General features: G+C 24.9%; 1 protein-coding gene across 1 annotated transcript in view; it reads right to left on the bottom strand.

The window, feature by feature from the left end:
• The window catches only part of LOC112595241 (cell adhesion molecule 3-like), a 259,369-nt gene extending 237,153 nt beyond the window's left edge, over positions 1-22,216 (bottom strand). Inside the window, exon 1 of the mRNA XM_025340378.1 lies at positions 22,127-22,216. The gene's annotated coding sequence lies outside the window, so the exon portion shown is untranslated. The remainder of the gene's footprint in view (positions 1-22,126) is intronic.
• Positions 22,217-24,677: the final 2,461 nt, after the last annotated feature.

Genomic DNA, 24,677 nt, shown 5'->3' on the forward strand with positions numbered 1-24,677 from the left:
AAAATCATAAGTATTTGAAAACACATGGTACTTCAATAAAATTTCAAAAATCATAATTTGGACAACTGCAGTGTCATTTGAGTACAAAAATTATAGGTCGAGCGTTTTCATTCGATTCGATTTTCTAGGACTTGTTTATATATTTTATAAATATTTTATCAATACAAAATTCCTATGTGTTTGTCAGTTATTACAACGTACCGTCATCTATATGGTACATACTCATAGTCTATATTAATGTTTACATGTCAATTACGATCATATGTATATGCGCAGCTCAATTTGGTCACAGAAGTATATCAAGTTTGGACTATAATAGTATAAACTTCAAAAGTTATCATAAAATGACTCAATTTTCGGACACGTATTATAGTGTATTTAAGGACATACAGTGTACTAATTGTTAAGTTGTTTTTTTCTATCCCCATTAGTTGAATATAACTGCACAGACAGCAAATTGGACCGCAGACGACATCGCACTAAAATCAATATAAGTGTATTGTCATGTTTCGTTCACTCGACCGTTCGAAAGCAGACTACTATTGAAAGATGACCAAACGTGCAAAATCGCGATCCTTGAATGACAGTTAATATAATAATATAATATGTACTTAAACTCAAGTGTTTTAGTTATACTCGTACTTCAAAATTTAACACATTTAATCCGATTCTCCGGAGCCGCGACGTTAAGATAAACTTATCTATTGTTGTTATTAAGTAATATTTACCTCCCTAAAGTTTAGTAACGACTTACAGGCAACAAAATATACTTTCCTTAATTTCATTATATCACATTCCCATAATATAATCACTCCAGTCATTAATTCATGAAAAAAAATGTATGTGTTTTCTTTAATCACAACGAGATGTTTTGCGCTGATTTTGTTGACTGTTACAATTTTTTTTTTTATTCAAGCTGTTTTATACATTATAGTTATATAAGTATAATACCTTATAGTTACAAAACTCTTACCTTTAAAATTTTATAAAAAATCATAAGAATAATATCATATTAGGTACACGTGCATAAGTGGTAGTCTGATATATTTTTTAAATACTATTTAAAATTATTTTGTTCGTTTAACTAAAAAAAATAAAATAAAATAATTAGTTAATATTTTTGAATCCAGTTTTGCTGAACATCAATTTCACGTTTCATTTAAGTTTGCCAAATTTACTAAAACTTTAAAAGGAGGTCGGTGATTAATGAACATGGATTTTAGCGTTGTTTGATATTACACTGAGTGGTGGAAATGGTCGTAAAGTAACTTTGTTATTTGTTAATAGTGTGAGTGTGTTTTTACTTTTTTTCAAGTTGAAAATGTATACTCATTGACTACAAGCCCCGCTGGGCATTAACGATGACTTTTTGTTTGTGATCGTGTCGATCTTACTTGAATGTCTTCACTTAAAATGTACAGATTACACAGATCAGGCTTTACACTAAAACTAATACTACAACGGGCACCTTTGTTGAACGATGACAGCTCAAAGTATAACAATGAAATAAGTTTATTTATTATTTTTCGTTTTGTTTCAAATATTCAATTTTCATTATCTCATTAAAAATATAAGAACCAACCTGTAAGCCGTTATAGTGTATATGGATTATTTTATTGATATCATACTTTATTAGACGATTAAAAATATGATCCTAATCGGATAAGATACAGCGAGACAAATGAGCATTTTTTTTTTTTAATTTTTACGTCGAGTTTTGTTTAATATCACATTGGTGAAATTAATTATTTATTTAACATATTTTAAAATTTAATGTAGATAAAAATATTATTTTTTTTATAATAACCTAAATGTACAACATTTTGTAATGTGTAATAATTAATAAGTAATTTTTTTTATAATATGATATTTGTGGAACAACTACAGAAAACATTTAATATGATAAAGTAAAGACAAAATTTACCTCATGAACGAAGGTTAAGTTTTAATTTTTGTCGGATTATTTAAAGCTTATTTTTAAAACTCAGTTTATTTTAATAATATATATATATATATACATTTTCAAAATATTTTTTCTTATTTTTGATTATAGCAATTTATTGGCTAACTAAAACTGAGCTATAGGCGATTTACTTAAATACATTTTATTTTGAAAAGTTAAGTGTCAATAAGATAATTTTTTATTGTTATTTATAACTAAAAAAAAATCAAATCTTAGTACTATGATTTGAAATTCACTATATTTATAAATAATTTAATTCATGCTAATAATAGTCTTCTTCGTAAGATAAGATAAATTGGAATGATCAGCTCAATATTGAAATGTAATGTCAATGCACTGTTATTATTATTTTCAATGGTCTATTCTTGATGGGAGAGGTAAACTTGAAACTTACTATACACCAGAGCGACTTCTTGTTATTTTTTCATTATTGTTATTATTATTGTGGTTTAAAACGTTCGAATACAAATGAATATTATAATAGAAAAAGTTATAGTCAATGTGCGTGTATTATATATAATATGTATAGTGCATACGTTATAACGTGAATAGAGCTATTTGAAAACAGCTACGCTTAAGCGAAACAATTGTTTATCAAACTTTGTTTGAATGATACAGTACATAACATTAACCTCGTATTTCATATATAAGTGGTCGATCGGTATGCATAAACGTTGAAAAAAAAAAACAATATTCATTCGAGCTTACTTAATTTATTGTTCACTCGTTGTTGCAGTATTTGAGTTTAAAAATGTGGTTAAGCTATTTTGAGAAGAAGGCAAATAACTAAAAATAAAATAAAACAAAAAAAAATCAGCAAATAAAAACCTTTTCTTCCGACGAACATTCTTTTACCAAAGACTAGCTTATACATACGTGTATACAACATGATGGTATATTGTTCGCTATTATAGATTTCTGTTCCGAAGTAGTGTCGTTGTAATGTACACTGTGTTTATTCTTGTACATGGCTGCCCATAAATTTATAGCAAAAACTTTTGTGCATTTGCATATTTTTTCAGTTCGATTTACTTTATGTTAGGTAAATAAAAAATAACAATTTAAAACATTTTTAAAATGTGTTTTTGTATATTTTTAATTTTAAGTGTATATTTTAGATTTTAAGTATACATTTTGACGTTATAGTGCAAATTTTGATACAATGTGTGAAATAACTTTGCAGAATATAATAAGACATTTGTTAGTTTGAATACAATTTTATTTTCAGTTAAAATAAATTTAATTAACCTATATCAAAAAATCCTGTTTGTACTTCATCCATTATACGGCTAAAATTGTGTACTCTAAATGTGGCTCTCTGTGGCTTTAAATCTGATAAAATGATGATGTATTCTACTTACTTAAGGTAAAATATGTAATTAGTCCGTAATGTAAGAAACATTTTCAACGATTTATGTTGTGACGTGTTATTATAATGATGCGAATTGTGTCGATATTTAAACTAAGTTATACATTATTGTATATTATTTTCGAAACTAAGTTAATGAAAGTAAAATATTTTCATATTTCACAATGTTTATATTATAAATAATTTAAAACAAACAGAGCTTATGATACAAAAATTAATGTTCTTTATACGATTTTAATAGTTGATAATGAGTTGGTTAAATTAGAAATATATGAATATAAAATAAATAATAACTCAATCAAAAAAATATTTATAATAATTATTATTTAAAAAAAAAAAAAATTAAATATCTGAATTATTTTAAATTGGATATAAAACATTTTAATGTTAATGTTTTTTTAAATTTAATTATTATTAAAAATACACGTTTTTTTTTTTTTGTTTTATATGTAATTATTAATGTTAAATATATATAGGTGTTCTATGTACATATAATTGCATATGTCTTATCCCGTATATCATTATAAACTTGATTTAAATGTTTCCACAAATTTAGATCGTGTATTTAGAAATTTACCAGTGACTGTCAGTATTCATCATACCATAGACATGTATTCAAAATTATTTATTATTAATAAATTTATTTTACATATAATAATCTTAACTAATTTTTTCAAGGCTAGAATAATTATCAATATATGTATAATAATATTGAATTGTCTCCAAATATATTGGCTGAGAAGGAGGTAAGAGTTCCACTAGTTATGGTACATTAGTTAATTAGTCATAATATTATTTATAATTTGTATAAAAAAACAATTTGATAAGTAATAAATAATAAATAATAGAACTAAGATGTTCAAGCGCATCAGATCGGTAATATATTAAGATTATAATCCATCAAAATAATATATAATAGTTTATTAATCATAATATACACAAAATAAATTCTAATAAACATTATTAGATTCCTTGAATCAAATTAATATACATATTTTATTAATTGTTTAAATAAATTAAATTGATTTGCATTTATTTTACGGCTAATATAAAATAAGGACTTGATTAGCTAAAAACTATTAAGGCAATAATGAATTACGTTTCAATCAGTGAGCTTGCTCATAGGGATAATAATATTAATACACAAAATGTGCATCCCTCATTATACCAGTCTATCCCGCTATAGATAACATAATATTATTAGGGAAAGATGGCTGATATCTGTGCATATTATATAACCTAAAGTGTATGGTATTATTTAAAAAAAAATATTTTACCTTAGATTTTCACGAATATAATATATACGTATATTATATTAAATCAAAAAAACTAAATTAAGTATGAAATGTAATTAAAACTCGACCATAGTGTTTTAGGTCGGAAAATTCTTATAAATATAAAAATTGAAAACTTTTTCAAAAATCTAGTTTTTTGTATAACTTAGGTTGTATGCTATCTTTATTCTAACAATATTTAATGCCAAACCTTAATCTCACTCACTCTTTCTCTCTTCCTCTATCTAGTCTTCTATCAGCTTATATATTTATGTTATAACTTAATAGCGTAATGAATTGTTTTAGTCATTTCTCATAAAGCATTTTGGTTTTATTTGTGATGCATATATTTTATAGTACGATATTGTCACTCAAACGAAATCGTGTACTGATCTACAGCTTAAATTATTTTAAATTATAATATGTTAAAAAGATCATATTAAAATTGCATCCAAAATATTATATTCAATTTACTATTGGAATTATGTTAATAATATTATTATGGATGTGTATTTAAGGATACTCAAACGTACTGTACTGATTAAACCAGGGGCCTCATAAAAGAGGGTACATTTAGACCCAGAGTTCAGTGGCTTGGTTTTTTAGGATTCTGCTGAAATAAATTTGTAATTTTTGATATTTTGATATATTTATTACCTATATATTTATATATTTTATATTATATATTTACATTTTTTTTTTTTTTTTTTTGCAGAAAATATCTAAAAATATCCGATATCTAGAAATTATCATGTACTCAGTACATTGTACTGGATGCAGTGTTATTATTATTTTTATACTTATTTTGGTTCTATTTTTATAGCTTCTTAACTAGATTTAATTAGTATTGTTCAATACACGAGCCACGCATATTGTACACCATTAATATAATTTGTCTTATTGTATTAAATTATTTTATTGCGTTCTTCATTCATTTATTTTTACATAAATAATGTATGAACATAAATCGAGTGTTCCGAAACATAGATAAAAACAGTAAGTAAACAAAGTACCACCGTTCTATTATAAAAAAATTTAAATCAAGTTTGGGAACTGACATGCTTGTAGTTAATAACGATTAAACTGTGCCAGATACAGATTCTGTGGTTATCGTGAACACGAATAAGACTGATATTGTTTCTCCAAGTAATATTAGTTCTAATTTACGTGGAAATGATGAAGAAACATCAATTGTACTGACATTGATGACATTCATAAATTTTAAGGACCCTGCTTTGTGGCCAATTTCCATTTCGAAGTCAGTTCGTGATACGATTATTTGTTGTTTATCAAAATTTCGTGAATTGGTTCATTATGTAAAATATTTGTCAAAATACGTTAACAGTTAATCTTTTACTAACTTAATGTATCATACAATATCATCAAATAATCACCAATTCTTGGGATTGGTTAATTTTAAGTGAAACAAATCAATCTTTACACTGTTTTCTTTGTAATATAATATTAATTGAATAAAAACAAATATATTATATTAATTATTCCATGAAGTCAAATCAGAGATTACTATTTTTCCTTTTTTATTAAAATAATGTTTTTATAGAAATTATATTAATATATGCTAATTATTTTTGACTTTTAATAATTTGTGGTCAATTTTATTTTTGGTAGTTAACTGTATAGAGCCTAAAAAAACATTTAGTACAGGGGTTTAAATTTTGATGGTGGGTGGGGGGACTTGGATGAAATTGTTTAATTGTTTAAGTACAACTAGTATCCTAAGAATAATAATAAAAATAAATAAATAATGTAAATGTAAATAAAGCTTTGTTTATACACTTAACATTATTCTTTCTAATTCTTATGTTTATTGTAATATGAAAATTAAATAAAATTATCTATTTCGTTGTTTATATTGTTTAAACTCAAGAAAAAAATGTTTATCTTTTTTAAACAATATATTAATAAGGTACAATATTACTAATATTTGTGTTCATACAATTTGTGAACATATTTTATAGTGTATTTTTATTTTAAAAACCCAAATAGGTATCTCAGTAAATCATTTTCATCTATATTTTAAAGTGTAGGAATAAAAACATACTGCCGAAAACGTCGACGTTGTCTTTAATATAATATCACGTATTAGAGTACATTTTGAATGATATGCTAATCGACGCACATTTGAAAGAATCTGAGTCACTGGTAGAAATTTTAAAAGGCAAATGTATTCAATTTTTTACATTAGTTACTAATATTTCCATTTTATTATTTTATTTTTTCATTCAATTTTCCGATCATGAAAAACAGTTTTCGTTTGTATACATCCAAACAATAGAGTCGTTATCGCATAAAAAACTACGCATTGGTATCATATAACATTGATATTTTCTTCGTATTATATCATTTTCAATGTATCTTTCATTTGTTTTTATTTTTCAACTAAAAAATCGACTAAGTGATGACTGATGACATGTCGTTTGTTCCACACACGCATGTGTGTGTCAGAGTTTGAGAAGCTTGCGGAAACTAACATAAACAATAATATAGTATTTATATAATAATAATAATAATATATATATATATATATATATATAAATAGAAAAATAATTACAATCTAAAGACGTGACGATCCATTTAATTTACGTTTTAAAACTTTAATTCTACAATAAAAAAAAAATATTATGAACATGTCGAGTTACCGAATCACAAATCATTTGAATTTTCTAATTGTATATGAACGACTTTATTTGTCAATTCTTACGAAGTTTGTTAGTCGATATCAATATTTATTTCCATGTAATATTATACATGAGAATTATTCTTATGGTGTGAATAATAACGTGAAAATTGTGTTAAATTTTAATATTGACGGAAAAAATGTCGAAATGAACATCTGCAATTGGGAAAAAATTGACCCATGAGCTCTAAATTTATTTCACTGGTACTAAAAAAAAAAAAAACAACACAGGTATATTATACATTATGGTCCACCAAGCATGTTCAGTGCTCATCCCATTTTATCTTTAGATCTTAATTTATTCTGATTCTTTTTTTAAAGTGTAAATAATACTTAGAGTTAGGATCATATTTTCAACAACTTGGAATTAATTATTTTATACTCTTAATTGAGTGATAAATATAATAATTTTATACTTTATAGCTATAAATGTTTCTGTTTTTTTTTAGTGCATGTATTGCCTATATCCAATATATTTTGAAGTAGAAAAATGAATCTATTTATCTACAGTTTCTTTTAATTTTAGCACAAATTTGAGATAAAAATCACAAAATTATATTATGTACTGGGAATATAAAGATAATTTTTTCTGTAGCATATACATGACACATTAAAACATTATAATTGCCGTTTATAAAATTACCTGTCTTTGTGATATCAGTAATAATCCTAAAAAGTTAGTAAAATCATATTTAATATTATATTATTATTTATAACAACAGAGGTTTGAATTTAAGAGTTACTTTTGTTCTATTACTGGTTTGACAATATTCGGAATTCAATAGCATTAATAACAATATTATATACCAAGGAAACAATTAGGTATAAATTGAGTTTACCTGCACTTGTCTATTAGTGAAATAATTATAATACATGTATTATTATATTATAATTTAATAGTGATCCACACAATCGCCTTCAGATGCATTAGGAGTTATATGAAATTTGATTTAACTACATCGCATGTCATTGTATGAAAATAATATAAAATTAACATAAACAACGATTGTCAACATAATATTATTATTTAAGTTTATAGGTACATCACAAAATCATAAATTGTGATGGAAATAAATCCAGATCATCAAATATTAATATGAATACTGGAAAATCCTAAGATGTGTCAAAAAAAATGTTACTTAGTTTGTTATATTAAAAAAGTTTTCATATGTAGTATAAGAAAATGTTTAAAGCTCATCAACTTCATATGTTTTTCTATAATTTTTTTTCGAGGTTTTAACTTTTACCATTCAACTTGGAATCCAATGATCAGTATTGAGAAGTCCAAGAAAATATAAGACGAAACTTCTATAAGTTCAAACGCTGTCCTTGTCCGATTTTATTTCAAAAGTTATTTTAAAATAACAATTGGAGATTATATAAATCGGATTGAGTGTTGAAACGAAAATTTAATTAATTTTTTAAGATTTTTCAAGTATTAAATGAATCAAAACACTATTTTTTTAGTATCATAACGCGTTACGTTTTCCTTAATATCATGTGTATTTTATGTATATATACATAATTTAACGTACAGACAAAACAAATATAATGTAATATATTGGGGAACAAACTTTATTGCGTTCGTGTGATTTTTTCCTCATAAGATTTATTGCTATGAAAGTAATAACAACTCAACGAATTTAACTGCATAATTGGAAATCTTTCTTAATATTTTATTGATGTGTTTCTTGATATTTTTGATTTGTAAAGGCGTAATGCATATTTAACGATCACGCGTATTTTACTAGTTATTTATTAATACTTGGATATTAAAAAAATTATTAATTAAAAATGATTAATGAAGCTATTGTAATAGTGGTAATTTTGTGGTTGAATTGTGAAATTATGGCTAATGGTAATTTTTATACTTCAAAGTCAGCATGTTTATTGTAATACAGAATACTATTTTAATAATTACTTATTGTACAAACATATTAGATGTAAATACGAGTAGATAATAATAATAATTATGCATGTGGTTTAAATGTAAAATAATGAATTCACTATTTTTTTTTCAATACAATACCCGCAAATCAAAAATAGTAAAAAATAAGTTCATCTTAATTACGTTTGGTATTTAAGTCTGCAGTTAAATACATATTTTGTGCACATTTTTAGTGTCTTAAACATCGGGGCGTTATATAGATGTATAATGCGTAACGCGTATTTGCTCCCACGAGGAAGTCGTACAGAATTCGTAAACTCATGTTGGCCCTCAACCGGAGAGTTCAAATAAATTTATCGTTATACCAAATTCAACTATTGGCGTAGTTTTACGTCAATATTTCTCGTACGAACGCAAAATCAATGGGATGCGGGAAAATTCGGAAAGAAATTTTATTGAACTACCCGGGCCGCACACGAGAAGCTTACGCGTCTACATTATATTTCGATTCAAGAGCTTATGTATATAAGGGAGTTATTAGAACAGATTGCTTCACTATCAGATTTTTGTGCATATTAAATTTTTTATCAGTAAATTATCGTTCCGAGATTTCCCCCTCCCCCCCCCCAAGATAACCATAGACTTATTGGCTTTCAAGTACGCTAATATAAATTTAATTAACATAGGCACAAAAATCCTAATAATAAAATTGAAACAATTACTTGATTGTCCTTGTCTGTATACAACAACCAGTGGCATTTATTTTATCATTAGTAAATTACATTAGCCGTTGTTATGCGTCCTGCGTATTATTATTATTAATTTATTTTAACGCGAAACGACATATCGTAAAAATGTATATTATACCTCTATTTGAATTAGATAATGTTAACACATAACACGTTATTATTTATTATAAATTGTTTTATACCATTCCTTATAATAGTGGTTTTACAGTATTATATAACACCAAAGCGAATGAATTATGAAAATATTTAAATTTTTTTTAATAACACCACAAACTTATAAAATTGTTTTGTGGTAAACCTACATCTACCCCTAAAATAGATGTAAAATCACCCTTAATCTTTCAACACTCATAATTTTGCTAATGCTTGAAACGCTTGAGTTATAATCGCAGTTTATTAACGGGTCCTTGGAGACTAGGATTTAGTAATTTAATATCTTTTAATTGAACTAGTAACCTAAAAATATAGAATTCATTAAGCTAACTTACCTGTATATATCAAATTAGTTTTACCACTATGGACTGATATGATATATTCATAATTTAAAATATATTGTAGAACTTATTCAAATAAATATAAACAAAATTAATCAAAACTAATTGTTGAATTATTTTTTGATAATTGTGGATTATGATAAATTTTTATTATTATTTTTATTTTGATGTGCAATTTTATTTATTTCGACATAAAAGCATCATCTTGGTACTTAATATGTTCTAATTAAACATTTTTAATCTGTGTAATTTAATCACCTCTTATTAATGTATTTTTTTCTAATACTAAACGATCTATAATTATTTGTTAATAAGTTGTAATATCCGTAGATGTATAAATAATATTACTATTTTATATTATTTTATTCGATCATAATAAAGATTTTACCAATACGAAATTAAATCTGTGCTTAAAAGCGGTAACTCTATAGTAGTAATCTAAACAATAATAATTTTTCTAAAATACTTATTATTCATGTCACAGGGCGACACGCATGCAATATATAAATTTAGCGTTAATTAAATTCCGTTTTTACACCATAATCTAGAGTAAATTAAAACGCTTTATTGATGATAGACCGATGCTACAGTCAATAATTGCAATTTGTAACTATTTTTTTTTCTTTGAGTAAAATTAACTTGATATATCTTTACATCTAAACACAAGGTAATGTATATTGTTTTGATATTCAATATAATAAAATGTTTATTAATATATTATGTATTTAAAAAACAATTATTGAACTATTTAAAAATTTTACAATTGTATACAATTATGGTTAGAGAAATGCGATAAAAGCTTAAAAAACTTAATCAGACTTTTAGCGTGATACTTATTTGTATCATTAATGAACCCTGAAACGAAAAAAGTAAATGTTAACTTTTTTAAATTGTTAACGTCTTTAGAAATTATTTGAATCAAAGTTAAAACAAAAGTTGTTTAGTGTTTCTTTAAAATTAAAATCAATTAAAAACAAACGATAAAAAAAAATATATCCTAATCAATCTTAATGATAGTATATAAACCAAACAAATGTAATACTGGCTATCCTTACGCACTTCGCTTTCCGTATAAAATGTATTTGTGTGGAATTTGATTGCCTAATAGTAACATTTAGTGTAACGTATATGGATAAATAATATTTTATGTTTTCTGATTTGGTGTATAAATAACATTTCTCACATATTAACTTAACAAATCTATTCCGCTCAATATTAAACTTTTTTTCTTTATATAGGTAACAATTTATTTAGCATGAATCAAACTCTGTAAACTGCGTTATAATAATAATTTTACACTTCGATATTAATTGTATTTTACATTACCTATTTTAGTATAAATAAACACGTTAATAAGAAACAACAATGTATAGTTCGCAATAGATTTTAAGCTACTAGACTCTTATATTTGGGTACTTATCTTATATTATAATATGTACCTAAGATAGTTTACATTTAATATTCATAGTTAGAACACTACCGTTAAATTATCCATATGACTTTAAGATGAAAATATATGTATTTGTTAGGTACAAGCCATAAAAACAATAAACCACCCGTATTTAGACTAGACGAACAAAAATATACAATGCAAGTATTAAACACATAAACTTAAACGGCGTTTAGAACATTTATATGACCTGATTAATGTGAAGTTTTTACGATTATATATTACGAACATATAGATGATGTCACTATACAAAGAAGAGTTGGTACATGGATTTCGATTAAAATTATATACATTAAAAATATTGGTGAATCATTTATAGATAAATCAAAGCGAGTATGATCGTACAGAACTGTGCTTTTAAATCATAAAATAAATAAAAGTTTAAACTCGAAAAATTATTAAATCTAATGGTATTTATTTATCGATAAATATAATGCACATAACCTTATGAGTTATGACTTTGTTGTATGAGTTTAATTCTGTCATATGAGATTACATATAGGTATAAAGTGAAACGGTGCGTATTTTTCGAGTATGCTACTGCCTTGTAAATGGCTTGAACTTGGTGTTTTTAACTGGTAAAATCACGTTCACTTTATTTCTATGTTAAAATAATATGTGATATATATATATATGATACAATTTAGGAGATAGTAAGAGAAACTGGATCAATCTGACGAAGCTTACGCTGATAGTTATCCCAGATTATCGACCATAAAGGTATGACAAACTATTTACATAATATCGGTTAATTTGCGATCTGACATTGAACAACCACACTTGTAAGCTGCAAATAACGGTTACCAGAGTATACAGCTAGACTTAAACCAATCCAGCCGTGAGCTGTGTAGTTTGGTTAAGAATATAGCAGGTATGTTAGGAATCCAGGGCTTTTCTTAATTAGTGTATGAGTATAATATAATAATAATAATCTCTCATCAAGTGTTACATTTTAGCCATTCATAACTTATTGTACAAAATAATATAATATTTATAGTATGAAAATAATTAAAATAAATCATTATTTTTTTATTATAACTTCTATCATAATAAAATATATAATTAAGATGTTTTTTTATATAATATGTTGTTATGATGTTTTAATAGTTAATACTTGTGTTGAACCTACGGATAAATAATAGATTTTGTATTATTATAACTTAAAAACATAACGCATATTAATTAAATTTCGTAAAAATATAATAAGTTATGGTGTTTAATTACTTCGTGAACATTTGTGATAACTAAACAGAAAATGTTATTCATTTAACTTTAATGAAGTACATATTTTTAACGATTAGTATTAAGCTTAATTTAGTTTTATCTATAATGCGTAAGATTATTGACTTTATTATTATGTTTGAGGAACGTTATCAAATATATGCATTTCGATATGTTGTATACGAGTAAACTAATTTAAGGGTCAAAATGTAATTTTTTAAATTATTATAATAATTAGTAATATACATTTATAAATTCAGATATTATAACATCTATTTGCCGGTCAAAGATAATTTACATAGTATGCTTCGGTTATTATTAATTATTATTCTATTATTTATGTCTTAAACGTTATGTAAGAGACCGATTTTTAAAATTTCTTAACCTGAAAACGAAATAAATTAAGTACAAACGTGAAGCTTAATAAATATTGTTTCGAACATCTTATGTTTGGGTTCGACTTGTACATTGTAAATATATTGTATATTCCGTTTGTAACATGGATTTTGTGTGTTTGTCGGGGGACCAACCAGCTTTAATACAAAGAGCAAATTCGATATGTTTAGCTCTAGACGTGCAGAAAAAAATAATTTTTCCCCTCCGAGCTAAAACTGAATGTTCGATTTATTTTTTTTCGAATCGTCGTAAGTGTCCTTGAGTCATTGCATTAAGCTGGAATTCTCAGGAAAATTCTGAGTACCTATATTATACGATTCCGAGGTTAGGGTTTGATAAATTTAACGCAATATAAAATGTTGAAATATTTAAAAAAAAGCCATTTTCACAAAATATTTCAATATATAATTTTTTTTTTTTTTTTTGGAAAATGCGTCAATTTATTTATTAAGGAGATTTATAGGTATTAGAAAATTCTAAGAAACTTTTTCATAGAAAACTATTTTATGGTTGACCATATTTTTTATTAGTAGTAAATAATCGTTAATAATTATTAAATTTAAATATATTGTAACCACCAAATACGGGTTTTTTACTCAAACATTTGTTAATAGTTTTCTGTGTTTAAATTTTGAGGGATTCGTTATTATTCCCATATAAAATAATGATTTCTCATAAAATAATTGTTTATGTTATTGTAATTCGTAAATTAATAACACATTAATAGACATTTAAAATTCTCACCGATTACTTATATTATTGTAATTGTCTATACGTGGTATAATTTTAACAATGGCATCATTAGACATTTCTATAAATTTTAATAAAAAATTGTTAAAAAAAGATTGAAAAATAGCTTGAAAAATTGAAAGAAGATTATTAAATAAATAAATCAATATTATGGTTTTGAATCATTTTTTTTATAACTATAATAGTTTAAATTTAACACGCATTTTATAATGACTTACTCGATGATGAGATACACTTTAATAATAACATATTATGTATAACAAAGCTGTTAACTACATCCCGTCTTTTTTTTTTTACTTATTAATTATTTATAGATTTATATAAAGCACACCATTTTCCATTTTGTCCATGGTATTCTACTGTTATTATTTTTTTTTTTTTTTTTTGACATGCCATTCATTCCTAACTATTAGTTATTATTGTCTTTATTGTGTCATATGTTTATTCCCAAAAATCAATCGTTATAAACAATTTGAAAATGTCAATGTTTTACGATAAAATTGTGAAATAATTAAAACCTAAAGAAATATAATATTCAGACACCAAACTTCAATATTGTATAGCCGGCGAAAGGAACTCAATTACATCCCTTACTCATCTTGCTGATTACTGAAATATTTCGTTCAGACTTAATATTGATACACGTCTCCTACGGATTAGAAAACGAATAGGCTTAGCTTTCCGGATAGCCGTTTAAAAGACGAAATAGTGTATTAGTGATACTTCTACAAAATGAAATTCATTAGTTGTTGGATGACAAAAAAAAAAAAAAAAAAAAAAAAAACTAAACGATTTTCTTTATCTATGTTTTTCTATCGCCACTTCGTGTTATATTTTTAACTTTTCAGTCAACATACAGAGCAATGGACTTGACAGTAGACCATAAATTCTGTCAATTTACCTTGGCATTATTACAACAATATAATTTAATATTATAATACCTGCTACAGTTATTTATATTGCTATTTTATTTATAGAGCTATCTGACAAATTATATTGTTACAGCTTAGGAACTGCAAATATAGCGTTATTATAATATCAGAGTAGGTAGATAATAAAATTAAAATAATAATAAATACATAGGTACTTACTTATTAAGTAATAGCATGATGAAAAATGGCTTAATGCAATCAAAACGAACACAAAAATTCAAGATGTTATTCATTTATTGTTATATTGAAATGGATTTTTAAGAAGGATTTTAATACAATTATTAATGGATTTATGATATTGATTTAAGTTTTAAGAAAACAAAATGGAATTATTATCGCTTGTAGAACGGTCGTGTAAATATTTAATATAAAATAAATAACTACATATTGTAGGATTTGTTACGATTAAAATAAAATAAAAATTACTCAGTTTCATCTCTAAATTATCGAAGCATCGGAATACAAATTAGAATTTTACAATAATACCTTAACTATTTTATATCACGTCAGTGTCGAATCAAAATATACAAACAAAACTCATATAATATAATTAATATTTAAAAAGTGTATGTTACTATATTATTATGTTTCACCATTTAACTTTATGGAAAGTTGTGAGAAAAAAAAAACTATTAAGTTACACAGAATACACAAAAAATTAAATCATTAAACTGGATTTTTGTTGGGACGAAAAAAAAATATACACTTAAATTGATCACTAGTATAATTAAACGCATTAGTAGTTAATTTATAGTAATAAATTCGAAGCAGTGGAATAGGAATAGTAAATCTAACAGATTCCTTGTTTAACTTAGTTGTGATATTTTGTCCGACAATTTTATCAGAAACTTTCATATGAAAGGACATGTATCATAAAAGGCTATAATTTTAAATTTCCCTGTCATTCACTGATCACTAAAATGTGTATGTTTTTAAGTCACTTTGGATTTAATTATCATTCAAGACGTCATTATAGTAATACGATTCAAGAGGACGAGAGAAATTCACATACATAAAAGTAAAATATTGGAGTAAAATAAATTAAAGACACTCACTATTTTAAAACTAAATATTTGAAAATATTGTTTATACACAAACTTATATTATTAAAAACAACAAAAAAACATTCCATATGACCATATTTGAATAAATTAGTAATTAAAAATTGTTTTTCATTCAAATATTTGAAAAAAATATGATAAAAACAATTAAAAATATTTATTTATAGAAAAAAACTTATATTACTTTTAAAAACAATTACAGTTTTTAAAATATCAATAGTGTTAAAAACACTATATTATTATCTACAGAAAAAATGTTTTATTTTTAAATTTCAATAAAAAAATTAAAACATATACTATTCAATATCACCTTAATCAGGAAACATGTAATGTACGTTTTATCATTATAGAAATTAGAATTATACTATTGGACTTAATCAGTTCTAGAATTAAGGCAAATTCGACTATTTTGCAACATAAAATTTTTAGTGGTCTTTAATTTATTGCTATTACCGAGTATACGTATTCATCATAATCGTAAGCATAATGGTAATATAATAATAGTTATTATTATTATATATTTAATAATATTAATGATAATTATAAGCGACCATGTTTCGGAGAACAACGATGATTATAATATAATATAATAGCTATATTAATAATTATAATAATAATATTATTATTTTCTGCTAAAGAGAAATAGTGTCGAAAGTCGTCGTGTCGGCAACCCTTTTGATTAATCATTGTAGTAAAATTTATATATATATATATTTATTATTTACAAAGTAGCTTATATATCACATATAAGTTGGTAAGTCGCCCAGTGTTTCAGGTGTACCGTTTAGCATGTAAACAACTATAATAATATAATTAACATCGTCCATATAATACAGGCTCCTAACAAATCAAATCTTGCGGAGAAGCAAATCGAATTTAACGTGTTAAGAGAATATTAAAAATTACATCTATTAAAGATTACAATTATATCACTGATATATACCTGATATTTATTATATTTAATGATATTTATTTATTTTCTTATATATACCGGTATCATTTTTATAATTTATGAAGTGGCATACGTGATAAGTGATAACTGTTCACTGGTTAATCGACGTCCAAAATTATATTGTTTGTTTTAAATTATTTTAAGTGTAACTTATAGGTGTTTTAAACAAATATAAAAATACCAGTCCCGCTATCTTGTTAAAAGGACAATAAATGGATATCGTGAAGAAAAAATCGTTTATATTTACGAACGGTTTTGTAGATCAATATTCTCTGGGTAGTTTGTAAACTTGCAGCTATCATTTTTTTAATATTACTGCAGATGAAATTTAACAGAATATGATGAAAGTTCTCATATATGTAATACTATTTATTTAAAAAATGTTAGCGCATTATTCATTCTGCCATAAGACATCTCTTGTGTGTCTTATTACATAAACTATATACATTTTAAATTTAAAGATGAGGAAATAGTTAGATAGCTCAAGAGAGTGAAAATGTCCTTCTTGCCCTCTCGCTGACGATATGGTCCTGACATAATACTAAGCTTTCGTCACATCTGCAACAATTGCTATAACTATCGTTAAGTACAGAGTAGTCTATTTTTAGCTTTTAAATATGCCGTATTAATATGTTATATTTTCTATATTGGAAAATGTATCTTACATTCTCGCCCTTTTGTTTTTAACAATGCATTTAATTGAATCCATATCGCTTCTTAAACAGTTTAAATAAAATTAATTATTTTAGAATAACACACTTGTCTACTAAAACTAAAAATTTCAAAGTGCAAACATTTAATAAATGCATTAATATAGAAAAACTGGAATGATCAGCAAGCACTGATGTATCGCCTTGTATATAACAATATATTACAGCTAAGGTTGTTCACGGTCTATAGGATCCAAATAAATTGAATAAAATGTGTCTAAATAGACAATATATATGAGTGTTTTTGTTTTATAAACGAAAAACCGATGAATTGTCATCAAGTCATATCCAAAAATTATTCAGATAACGATTTACATTATAATGTCTGTGTAAAGAGTTAATAGCGTTTACTTAGTAGTGAGTTGGGTAAAATGTCGACCTATATCATTTCAAAATAAACATTGTTTGAAAAATTATCTTAATAGTCTCAGTCATACATCACTGATCGTGACATATGGAACGTGACTCCGAGGCTAACTGATTTAATTAGATTCGTTTCATATTATGCATAGCAATAATATTTAATAAAGGTTAATTTAATAGATACGTAGTATATACCTACGTTACATATTATATCATTTTGACTTGACTTTATCTTAATACTGTGTATAGATATTTATAAATTTATAATACTTATAATATGCTTTAAAATTAAAATATCAAAAAAAAAACAAATTCTTCTAAAGTTAGATATATTTTCATGTTCTATGTTAGTTAGATAAATACAAAGCGTGTGGGTATACTGACTTTTTAAGCAATACAAATTAATGTTTAAAGGAAAAATCAAAAGTTAAAATATATTTTTCTTTATTTTTTTATAAAATATATTTATGATCTACATATAAAATAATACAATAAGTTTAGGGTGAATAATATTGGTGTTTGATTGAAGCAGAGGTCAGAAAATTTGGTGGTGGAGAATTTTATATAACTGAAAATAATTGTAATAAATAAATCTAACTCCGGGATGTATATTGGCATGTAAAGACTACTATATAGGGTTAAGATGAGATATTGTTTTAAAATTGTGGTTTAGTATAAGGTTTTTGAGAATTTTACTGCTATTGTTAGTAAGGCTAAAGCTCCAATGGGCTATTTAGAGTTGAAATCATCTGCTACAAGAAAGTGATTTCCAATAAAGTTAAAAATTGAAGGAAATCATCGTAATTTTATTCATTTTTATACTGGGGTGAAAGCAAGTTGATGAGATAGTGGTAGAGATTTGGCTCAGTTTTAGAAAAATCATTGTGGTGTGTATAGCATTTTTTGGTGGAAGTATGGTTTGTTTAATAAATAATAACTGATTTTATTAATATTGTAGAATTTGCGGGGGCTGAAACATCGAAATGGTTGAATGGTTACAGTGATAATGTATTAAATAGCCAGAAATGTGAAAGTAGGAGTTTGGTATTAGGTGAGCATCACTTATAACTTATTATAAGTTATAATAAGTAATACATCGATGTAATTTGTTGAGAGGAAGGCATACTATGTGTTTTGTTTTTTTGTGAGCTGATCCATTGGCGTTTTATTGGATGATTGAGAACTGATAAATGATATTAATTGGTCTATTTTTCATTCTTAGAGAACATTAATTTAGTTTCTTTATGAGATTAGTTAATAGAGAGATCGGGGGACATATAGTGACTTGAAAGTTGTTAAGAAAGAAGGCCATTTAATGAGATAGGTGTCCAGGGTTTTTATTGAGGAGGAAGGGGGTTGACTTAGCAGATGAGTTGTGCTTGAGCAAAAGATTTATTAGGTTGAGGGTTTATATTAGAAGTAGTGCTTACATTATATTTTTCATTAGAGTATACATGGCTAATTTGTTTTAATTTATGTTTATCTTATTGGAATGATGAAGGGAGGTTTAGATTTTTAATATGGCTTGGTGGATTAATTCATAATTGATTCGATTATCACAAGTTGATAAGACAATCGACTGGACCGGCCGTGCGAGGTCATCGTAAATAACGAGATATTAGCTAATTAATTATTTTTATGTTACTAGACATGAAAAAAGAAACAGCTTAAGATGAATAATGTTATACTTGATTTGTTTGAGCACAGCTTACTTTTATTGATAAACACGTTTTTAAATGAAAAAATCGGTGCACAATTGTATTTGTAATAATAAAAAATACAGAACAAGATAGCTGCGAATGATATTTCGTGGTTAACGGTCACCATGATAGCAAAAATATGCTTATAACTGTAGCATGCGATTTTAAATTGGGCTACAGAATGAAATCATTGGCAGACTATACGATGAAAATTCGAAAGATATAATAATAACAATAAATTATATTTATATGATGAATTAAGAACTTTGGAAAGAAAGGGAGATTATCGAAATTCTCACTTATAACAATGGAATTACTTATCTGTATATTACGACAATTTTAATATATATATGTATGGAATTTTAAACAAAAAAAATGTTGGGTTCTTAAGTAATATATGTATAACTTAAGCCAAGTTATTTCAAAGAAATTTAAGTTTAAAATAATGAACTCGCGGTTAACAGAAATATTATCATTTATAATTCCGTTTAAGTAGGTTGTTAAAAAATGTAATTATTCTCGAAATATTATATTTATATTTTCAATATAACTTGTTTCAAATAATAAAAATATTACCTTAGTTATTGAAAGTAATAATGTGAAATTCCGTTCTATTTAAAGAAACTATGCTGTATCATATACATATATTACAGATAGATTTTCAAAATATAACCGTGTTGTGATCTCATCATGAAACTTTAGTTAGGTTCTAATCATAATATTTATGTTGCAATGCGTGTTCTGGAACAATATCCAAAAATCTTATCTTTATCGGAGAGTGTATCCCCCACATAACTATATATATATTTATATATTATAAACGTTAAGATGTCCGTATTAAGTCTACCAAAATGACTTTTATTTCACTCTGGGCTCGAAGCCAACTTAGACTGTTAGAAAACCTACACCATTTGTGGGTGTTGTATTTTTTTCTGCTTTTCATTTTTACAGCTCTTAAGAGATTATTTGAGTTTACTTTCCGAAATATAAGGCACACGTTTTTTCCCTCTACGTTTTTCTAACGACAATTTAAAGATCTACACAGTCTCCCATTTTCTTGTACTCATAAAAGTCTGTAATACACCAATGACACTAATCATTAAGTGTAGTTCGATTCGCGTACAAGTCCCACAAATATATTAACCTATTTTTTTTTTTCAATCTATGAACATTCCACATTTCAGGTGTAGCAATCGCGACTCAAACAAAGTGTGGTACGTTGCTAAATATCGTCTAAAATAGCATCGATTATACCAGGAATTATCATACTGCCAAAAAGTTCATTTTCACAAGCGTTATTTTATGTCTACAAAATCACTCACACGTGCACGTCTATTCCGGATTCGTGTCCAAACACCTCAAATATTTCATACGGACACTGCACAAATACAAGTATTTCACGATTGGCCAAGAAAAAAAAATATGTTACACACAATTTTTGATCTATCAAATATATTTAGTTTTCTATTTAAAATAGTTACGAGGTAGAGCAAATTTAAAGAAACGTAAACTAAATGGTGAAAAAAACATAAAGAAAACAGAACTATACAGTTTTATTAAAACGATTAACCATTCCATAAATCTGTTCAAAGCATATAAATTATAAAAACTTATAAAAAAAATAAATTATTGAAAATATTAGGAAGTGTAACTTGTTTATTATTAATTTATTTTAATATACCATAGTATGATTACTATAATATAAGACAGGCTTGGGTAAATGTATATTATATTTCTCAAAAGTATTTTTACTTTTTTTTTTTTGTTATTTTAAGTCATCGCATTCAATGCGTTTTTGAAAATCAGTTGCAGATTTTTAAAAATTGTTATTATAAAATACAAACATAATTTAAATATTACATTAATATAACATTTTAATCAAACGAATAGTTAATATTAGATTTTGTTTTAACAATTTAAAATTATAATTTTTTTTGTAAGGTGTAATAATTGTGCACTAAAATTACACACCTATATAGATTGAATGAATAAACAAAAATTAAATTAAAAAAAAAAAAAAAGTAATAAAGAAAACAATGGTCCACGACTTCCACAATATTTTATAAGAATGATATTATTGACCCTGATTATTCAATCACTCAATTGGTTATATGATAATGTGAACAAAAATACATTTAACTATAAAACATACATACTTCAAACTTGTTCATAATAAATTCTCTTAACGTTTCCCAAATTGTTTGAACGCCACCTATATACTGGTATACTGAAATTACCTATTCGATGCGCGATCAACGGATACACACACCGTTAAACGAATGCGTAGCACACACTCTTGTGACTTGCTTACATAATAATATGCCGTGTAACGTTTTTATATTTTACTACTCTTAGTTATAATAATTCCACGCAAACATTTGTTGGTTTTACTATGACTTAATTGACATAATATCATCAAAACATATTTGTTTAATTGGCACACGAGTAGCCATATTATAGCATTTAAGATTGTTATGATGTACATTTATTTTTTTATGACTGCCACAGTATTTTCCGTGTTTTATATGATTTTTTATCATATATTTCCTTATTATAGTATTATTTATTTCATTATATTATGGTTTATAATACATTAAAGAATATATTTTATATTATTGGCACCCGTCCAACAATTCTTTAAAAAAAAAAAATTCTTCTCGAAGGTAAATTATCACAATATTAAATATTCATATTTTTATATTCTACACTCAATTTGTTTAATTATAATTTATGAATAGTTTATCAAAAATAAATTAATAAAGACTGTATAGAAGATTAAAAACGATTTATTATGTTGAAATTTCAATGAATTAAAAATATATATTACTTCTGTAAGTCTCCAAATTTTAGACTAAGCACCTCTCTTGTGAATTAGAAAATTGTATCAGATAAATTCATATTTTATAGTTATATTATACTCCTTTTCTTTGAATAAAAGTTTTGATATTGTACCTCGCATAAGTTTCCATATAGCTTATGTATGATTATCATTAATACGAAAATACTTATCATTTAGAAAGGTACATAATTTATACAATTTTGAAGCGTTTATAAACCTTTAACCTAAAGATATGATCAATATAAAATGTTTTTAAGGAGTTTAATATAAGCCACTTTCTTTAATGAATGAAAGAATATCATGTAAACGTGTGTGAATTATGATACAAAAGTAATTAATTCACTAAAACAATTTACATTTTTCCATCATATCAACTAAACTATAGGTATGCGATAAGAAATATTAAAAAATAAATAAAATTGCAATAAAGATAATAATTTATCTATTATATTACCATCTTTATTTATTTTTTTTTATTTATGTATTTATTATTACTCATTTATTAATATATTATTACAATTTAAAATTAAATTAAAGAAAATTATAAGAAATGGAATTTGATAGATTGGGGTGGCTAATCTCGTTTAAACTTTATAAATATTCCAAATATTTTTTTCAGATTTCTTATCGCCGTTGTTTTATTAGTACAATGAATAAAAAAACAGTAAATAGACACTTTGTACTGTCTATTGTTTGATTTACTTACTTCGGATACTTTTTACAGTAAAAATAAACAAGGAAATATATTTTAAAAGATGGGATCAGATAAAAATATTTAAAACTGTACTCTTTTAAAACATAATCTTAAAATGAATTATATTAAATCAAACTTTATAGCCTTCACATAAGATTAAAGAACTCAACCAAATTTTAATGAAATCAATAAATCACAATTTAAATTGTAAAATAAATAATTGTTTATGCAATGTTATTAATTGAACAGAATATACCAAATATCTAAGAATACCTAATTATTGACCAGTACTTAAAATGTACAGATGCGTACCATAATCATTAAATTACGAAAATTACACTATTTATATGTATGTCCTTAAAATAAATTATTAAGTATACAAACACTACGCATGATCTATATTTTTATAATCCAGACGATTCTTTAATATAGTATAACAGCTGTATAGGGAGGATTAGGTGCTGCTGTAAGAAATAAAATACTAAAAGCACAAAAGAAACATTATAAACATTATAGGTACTTAATAAATAAATCTAAAACACATCTTTCTGATTTCTAACTTTTTAAAGAATCTAATGCACTCTCTGTACAAAAATTATTTAAAAAAAAAAAAAAAAAACGCTTTTTATTATATAAATTTAATCTAATTAAATTAAAACCAGCATAGGTACTAAAATACACGAATAAACGATAGTAGAATGCTAAGATTAAACCTATGTTTTTACCAAAGTAGGTATTGAGCTATTAAATAGAGTCTTGTCTCATATCTTAAATTATGAATAAAATACAATAAGTGTGTTAAAATATGGTTAAATAATAATACGAACATTTAAGATCACTTTTTACATATTGTGAACTTCGTTGAAATGCATTTGATTTCTACTTAAATTATTATAATAACCTATTTTATTTTTATCTTTTGTTTTTGATGTTTATATTATTATCTTAATTATTTATTATTATTTTTATTAGTACCTAGTCCAATTCACTAATAAGAGATTTTTTTCAGAAGTGAGTTGGCCCGTTAAACTCGCTGTTATTTTATTGTAATTATACGTAAATATATCTACAGATGACCAATAAATATTAATTTTATTATTATATTAGGTAAAATAAAAATGCATGGTAATAATAAGCAAAGAAATGAAATAACATCGTTATTAGTTTTATATTA

This window comes from Melanaphis sacchari, unplaced genomic scaffold (assembly GCF_002803265.2).
Source record: "Melanaphis sacchari strain LSU unplaced genomic scaffold, SCAv2.0 Contig261_pilon_pilon, whole genome shotgun sequence".
In the NCBI taxonomy this organism is placed as follows: Eukaryota; Metazoa; Arthropoda; class Insecta; order Hemiptera; family Aphididae; genus Melanaphis; species Melanaphis sacchari.